This window comes from Salvia splendens, chromosome 3 (genome assembly GCF_004379255.2).
Source record: "Salvia splendens isolate huo1 chromosome 3, SspV2, whole genome shotgun sequence".
In the NCBI taxonomy this organism is placed as follows: domain Eukaryota; kingdom Viridiplantae; phylum Streptophyta; class Magnoliopsida; order Lamiales; family Lamiaceae; genus Salvia; species Salvia splendens.
In genome coordinates, this window is record NC_056034.1 from 20,209,567 (window position 1) to 20,216,920 (window position 7,354).

Below are 7,354 nucleotides of genomic sequence, written 5' to 3' on the forward strand. Positions count from 1 at the left end.
GACTCTAAATAAAGTTGTAAAGATTTAAATGGAGACTACCCTCCTGATTCGTATATCTATCTTTGTTTTGAAAAAAACTACAGTATGTTCAATTTTATTCAATCTTAAAATTATTTTGTCATTGTAATTTAATTTGGTGATTTTAGTTGCAATTTGAGTACAATATGCAATTTGAGTACAATATGCAAACAAGTTTGAGTTGTTTGTATTATGTAAAATTTATTTTTCAATTTTATGAGAAATTATTTTTGCTGCCATGGTTTGTCATTACTATTATTGTTTTTTTTTCAAACAAATAGTAAGTATTAATTGGGTAAACAAGTTTTCCTTCTACGTATATGATTAAATGGTGGGTCCTGGCCACAAAAAATATAACGCCCCAATAAATATGCATGTGACTGTAAATTAGATTAAGTAATTGAGAAATTAGAATGTCACTGCGAAAAAAGCGTTCATTTGCTAACACCCTTGTGCTCGCAAACGGGTAGTAAAATGCTCGCAAAAACTAGTTTTGCGAGCATAAGTTCTTTTTTGAGCACCATTGTGCTCGCTAAATGGCGAAGTCGACCAAGCCATATATGTGCTCGCAAATTTGCCAGCACCTCCATTTTGCTCGTTAGTTTTCAAGTACTTCCCCTACACTCGCAAATTTTAGACTATTTAATTTTAGCTCTTTTTGCGAGCACAATGGTGCTAGCAAATAGTTTTCTAAATATATTTTTTGTTTGCAAATTCTAATATTATTTTTTTAATTATTATCTGGATAATTTATTAAATAAAAATAATAATGCAGCGAGAATGAAAAGGTATCAAAATTCTAAACTAACCTTTTCACTAAGGGTAAACAATTGTTCTAATACCCTCTCATTTTCTTTCGCAAATTCTGCGCGTAACTCCACCTTTTACCTCGCTAACTCAGCGCGACGCCGCATTTTGCCTCTCCAACTCCGCGCGCGACGCCTCATTTCGCTGCTCCATCTCCCCACACACCTCAATAGTGATTTGCTCTCGCATTGCTTGTAACTCTTCCTTGCTAACGCCCGAGCCCCCAGTGGACGAACTACTAGCATTAGGGAAATAAATGCTTGTTGCCTGTCCGGCTCCGGGAATTTGTTGTCTGTTCATATTCTTCCCAAAAAGGTCAAGGTAAATGCGATCTAAATCTGGATCTACTTCCCCTGGCTCTTGCCATAACTTGCTCCTATAAACAAACAAAGACATAGTAAGAAGCTGTCCCAAAATTTAAAATCAAATATCAACTTAGAAGAAGAAAACAGTAAGCACCAGAAACCCCTTGTTTGCAGAACTAAAAGATACAGAATCAATCAAGATGCATGATTCATATCATGTATAATAAGACTTCAAACCAATGCATGCACATGCTATATACGGTCTATTCCAACCAGCATATGACTTTGCAACTCTATAGAAAGCAATACATAGCTGTCAAATTCAATCTGAAATGGTGCTAAAGGAATTTATCTGCAACTCTCATAAATCAAAAGAGCCAAGAAGACATTTTAAAAAAGGAAATGAGAAGATGGTGAGATTTCCAAACTACAGCACCTCTTATTTCAACAGTTATGATATCAACAGTAATCAAGAATCAGATTTGTATATATATATATACACACACTCACATATATGCTCATCACCATCAGTTCACTCCTTCATACCAAACCTTTTATTTCAACAGTAATTATACCAGCAGATGGTAAACCCCCTTCAATACTGCCTTGGTTTTTCATGAAATGCTCACATAGAATCAATCATGGAAGCATAGCATACCATAGATGCAAGGCAGTCCCCATTTTCTTCATTTAAAATCCCAAAGATGCAAGACCAAAAATGCTTGATATCTTATTTAATTTCACATTTTTGGGGTGATCATCAATGGATCAAGTGACTATACTATATAGTCACTACTACCATCATATTCATATTTACTATTCATCATACTAGAGATATTTACTTCCAGCAGTTGTCACTCAAAAATTAATTATAGATGAATAAATTTGTAAGCAAATTAATTTGAAATTACCATTTTTTTCTATGGCGCGCTGCGAACACAACTCTCCCTGTGAATCTTTGCTCCTTAGCGTGTGAACCCTTTTATAAAATTCTACAAAGTTAGGCATCTTCCCATTATTCTCTTTAATCTGCAAACAATATTCAAATGATTGACAATAATTAAAAAATGAACAAGTTAAACTAGAAAATGCAATGTTTACCATTTTTTCCACAGTCACATCAAATGAGACACATCCGTTACAAAGTGTGCCAGGGGCTTTCTCATATCCCTGTTTACGGTTTTTCGAGCATCTCTCGGAATTGCACCTGTCCTGCGATCAATGCCTCATATGCTAAGTGGACTGGAAGATGCTCCATGGAGTCAAAGAAAGACGGAGGAAATATCATCTCAAGCTTGCACAAGGTAGCCACAATCGACTCATGTACTTTGTCATATCAGCCTCTCGTATCACTGTAGCAATAAGATCCCTAAAGAAATTGCTCAACTCTATTAGAGGCTCCCATACACCGTGTGGAAGTAACTCACGAAGTCCAATTGGTAGCAATAGTTGCATAAACACATGACAGTCATGGCTTTTCATACCGTACAACTTGTGTTTCTTCATATCAATGCATCTTGACAAGTTAGAAACATAACCATCGGGGAATTTCAAAATGTTGAGCCACTTGAGCAATAATTTCGTACTTTCTTTATCAAGTGTGAAATTAGCCTTGTGATATTACCCGTCACATGGCCAAAGTTCAGGCCGTATACCAAGTTCTTCCAAATCTCTTCTTGCATTAGCATTATCTTTCGTCTTGCCTTCCACATTCATGATGGTATTGAAGATATTGTCAAAAATATTTTTTTCTATGTGCATGACATCCAGATTGTGACAAATCACATTTGTCTTCCAATACGAAAGATCCCAAAATATGCTTCATTTATTCCATCCAAAAATCTTGCTCAACTCGGAGTTTGCTGTTTCTGCACCTTCATCAAACACTCTCTTGCACTCAAATTGTTCCAAGTTATCAAGTATCTCTTCTCCGTTTAAGATCGAAGGAGGACCGGAATGTTCGGTTATGTTCTTTATGAAATTCTTTTTATCTTTGCGGAATCGGTGATTTCTATTGAGAAACCTCCTGTGACAATCAAACCAAGTAGTTTTCTGTTCATGCTTCAAGGAAAAAGCTTGTGAGTCCTCCATACAATACGGACATGCACGGTGCCAATATGAACTCCATCCTGATAACATTGAATATGCGGGGAAGTCGCTGAAAGTCCACATTAGTGCTACACGCAACTAGAAGTTTTGTTTTCTTGATATATCGTATGCTGGAATTCCTTCAGCCCATAAATCGTTGAGCTCTGCAATAAAGGGTTGTAGAAACACATCAATTTTCTGTTTTGGACTCTTCGGACCTGACACGATCACAATGAGAAACATGTATGGATCTTTCATGCACATCCACGACGGCAAATTGTATGGAGTTAAAATTACCAACCATAATGAGTATTGTGAACCACTTTGGCCGAATGGCTGAAATCCATCTGTGCTAAGTGCCAACTTGACATTTCTTGATTCAGAAGCAAATAAGGGATGTGTCTTGTCGAAAGTTTTCCAGGCTATAGAATCAGCTGGATGACGCCTCTCTCCAGCAGTCTGGGCGTGCTCTGCGTGCCATCGCATGGATTGAGCTGTAACTCCAGACGCATACAATCGTCTTAATCTTGGGCCCAGAGGAAAATAATACATCTTCTTGAATGGACTCCTACCATTATCCTTGAATCTAGCCTGACCACAAACTTTGCATTCAGTCCTATTCTCGTCTTCTCTCCAATAGATCATGCACCCTTTCTTGCAACAATGTATCTCTCCAATAGATCTGCATTTGTTTCTTGCACTTGTAGAAACTGTTAGGCATACGATTTGGCTTTGGCAAACGCTCTTCTATAAACTGACACAATTCGTCAACAACTCAATGAGACATTCGATGTTCAGACTTCATAGTCATTATTCGAGCATTTGTTGACAACTTAGAATAATCACACCCCTCCCACAAATCAGACTTAGACGCTTCTAACAAATTGTAGAACTGTTGCGACTCATTGAATGGGGGCTCTGGCATGTATGTAGGCGGAACATACTGCCAATGCTCGTGAGCACCTGATTGTCCCCACACATCGTGCACCATGTGCCGGTACGGATTCAATGGTGGATCACAATGCATGGATTATTAAGCCCACAAATAATAATAGCTAACAAATCAAGTATAATAATATTAATCAAATCAAGTACACTAATATTTTGAATTATTAAGCCCACAAATTTAGAAAAACAGCTAACAAATCAAGTATAATACTCCCTCCGTCCCATGTTACTTGAGGTGTTTCTTTTCGGCATATGATTTAAGAAAGTTGTGTTTAATGTATTAAATAAAGTAGCAGAGAGTATAAAGTGAGAGAGTGAGGAGAGAGTAAAGTAAAAGAAAGAATAAAGTAAGTGTAATTGAATGTTTTATTTTTAGCCAAAAAGAGAAATGACTCAAGTAACTTGGGACAACTCAAAATGGAATACAACTCAAATAACTTGACGGAGGGAGTATTTTGTGAATTATTTAGCCCACAAATTTAGAAGAATATCTAACAAATCAAGTATATAATAATTTAGCCTACACATTCAGAAGAATAGCTAAAAAATCAGGTATAATAATATTTTGAATTATTTAGCCCACAAATTTAGAAGAATAGCTAACAAATCACGTATAATAATTTAGCCCACAACTTTAGAAGAATATCAAACAAATCAAGTATAATAATTTAGCCCACAACTTCAGAAGAAAAACTAACAAATCAAGTTTTACCTTTCAATAATTGAAAAATATCAAAATTTGATGAGCTTGCTTCCCCACATTTCTCTACTCCCAAGGAAAATATCAAAATTTGATGAGCTTGCTTCCCCATATTTCTCTACTCCCAACTTTTAGGTCAGTAGATTTGGCAAAAAATTTTGCTATGAGTGGAAGCTTGGTTTGGCAGATGATGGCAGAAGGGATGGAATCATACGGTGATAACAAATATGGGAAAAGGTAACAAATGAGAAAGAAGAAAGTAGACCCGAATAATAATTAAGTTTTGCTAGCACCTATTTCTGCTCGCTAATTTGCTAGCACTTATTCCTGCTCGCTAAATTGCTAGCACATGTATATTTTGCACCGTTTGCTCGAAAATATGCGAGCATTAAATCTGTGCTCGCAAAGCCCCTCGTTTTTATTTCCCCCTCTAGAAATGGGTCGTTGTTTGATTTTTGCTAGCAAAATTGCGAGCACCGTGGTGTGCTAGAAAACAATCGGTAGCAAATGAGCGCTTTTTTTTGCCGTGGTTTGGGTTTTAAATAGGTTAGGGAAAATGGGAAGAATTGCATAATATTTAGTAATTCATTTGACAATATAATTTCAATTAAATTATTTTAGAATTATACTATTGTTAATGGTTTGGCTGAGCAAATGCAGCTCGCCCAGAACAAAGGCTATTGATATGACTGTTGGAGTTGCTCGAGTTAATTCAAGGTACATGAGCTAGCCGTTGTGGGTTAGTAACTGACTCAGAGAAGGAAGTTAGATTGTTATGAATTACTCAGCTGCTCAACACGTATATAAAGTGCTCGAGGAAACGCAACACAATATATTAGAGGTGAATGAGAGTAATCTTCAGCCAAGTGAAAATAGATAGAATTGAATCGCAATTTTCATAGTATATTGTTATCAGAGAGTTGAGTGAATCATCTTGTAATCGATAGTGAGCGAGAGTGCTTGTATTCATCCTTGTTTCCAGATCAGTCCAATAAAGAGTCACAACGTTTTGCCCGTGGATGTAGGTGTAAGCCGAACCATGTAAACTCCTCTGTTCTTAGCTTCTTGTTTGCTTGTTGCTGTCCACTGTGATCGTGTTCTTTTACAACGTGGCGGCGTCTGTGGAAATCGAAATTTGAGGATGGCGATTTCAAGATATGAAGCCGAGAAGTTTTCGGGTAAAAACGATTTTGGGTTGTGGAGATTGAAGATGAGGGCGATGCTTGTTCAACAAGGTCTCGCTGAAGCCTTGAAGGATCAGAAAACGAAGGAAGAACTCACTGATCCGAAGGAGATAGCCAAGAGGGATGAGATGTACGAGAGAGCCCACAACGCTATAATCTTGAATCTTGGTGACAAGGTTCTTAGAGACGTTGCGAAGGAAACAACTACGGTTGGGGTTTGGACGAAGCTGGAGTCTCTGTACATGACAAAGTCCTTTGCAAACCATCTCTACATGAAGCAGAGGTTATACTCATTCAAGGTCAGTAAAGAAAGGAGTATTGAAGAGCAACATGAATTGTTTAACAAAGCTATAGATGATCTTGAGAATATAGATGTCAAGATTGAGGATGAGGACAAGGCAATCATATTACTAAATGCCTTGCCTAAGTCCTATGAGCAACTGAAGGATGCGATGCTCTATGGGAGAAAAGCTACTATGTCTCTTGAGGAGGTTCAGTCTGCTCTGAGGTGCAAGGAACTACAGAAACAAGGAGTCAAGACTGTGATATGTGTGATTAATCGTCGAGTTACTGAGCTTGTTTGAGCTCAAGAGCTGGAAATGGAATGATGAAGCCGTCGAGGTTCAGCAGCCGTTGGATCTCCTTAGATTAGTTAGTTCTAATCTGGACCGTTGATTGTACTAGCCGTTAGCTTTTCATATATAGGCTGTTAGTTAGTTAGTTCAATTCATTCCTTTCTCACTTTCTTGTTCAGCTCGATTCCAAGAGCGTTTCAATAAGATTTCCACAATTTTTCTCTCAAATCAAAAGTGTTCTTCAATTCTTAGTTTCAGAATCAGTTTTGTAACAATTGGCGCCGTCTGTGGGAAGAGAGGCGACGAGCGATTTCTTCCACCGATTGCAGTTTTCAAATTCTGAGCTCAAGATTGAAGTAGAGTTTTTCCTTGCGATTTCTTGATAATGGCAGCGCGTCTTGAGGCCGAGAAATTCACGGGCAACAACGATTTCGGATTATGGAGGATGAAGATGAAGGCGATGTTGACGCAGCAAGGACTCGCATCAGCTCTGGATCCGAAGCCAAAAGATCAGAAAGAAAAAGGGGGTTCTCGATGAAAAAGCTATGTTAAAGCAAGCTGAGATCGAGGCCAAAGCACACAGCACGATCGTATTGTGCCTCGCCGACAAGGTTTTGCGGGAGGTGGCAAAGGAGACGACTGCTGCGGGTATTCTGACCAGGTTAGAGGATCTCTATCTTACGAAATCGTTGGCGAATCGTTTATATATGAAGCAGAGACTGTATTCCT

At 38.0% G+C, this 7,354-nt stretch overlaps 1 long non-coding RNA gene across 2 annotated transcripts; it reads right to left on the bottom strand.

Moving 5' to 3' along the window:
• Nucleotides 1-765: 765 nt before the first annotated feature.
• Nucleotides 766-4,478, bottom strand: LOC121795406. 2 transcript variants are annotated; one of them, XR_006049465.1, is made up of 4 exons: nt 3,520-4,478; nt 2,232-3,382; nt 2,042-2,159; nt 766-1,201 (listed from the first exon to the last, which is right to left on the bottom strand). It is a non-coding gene; the product is annotated as an uncharacterized LOC121795406 (long non-coding RNA). The 2 variants fall into 2 exon arrangements; XR_006049464.1 differs by having other exon boundaries at nt 2,232-4,239.
• Nucleotides 4,479-7,354: the final 2,876 nt, after the last annotated feature.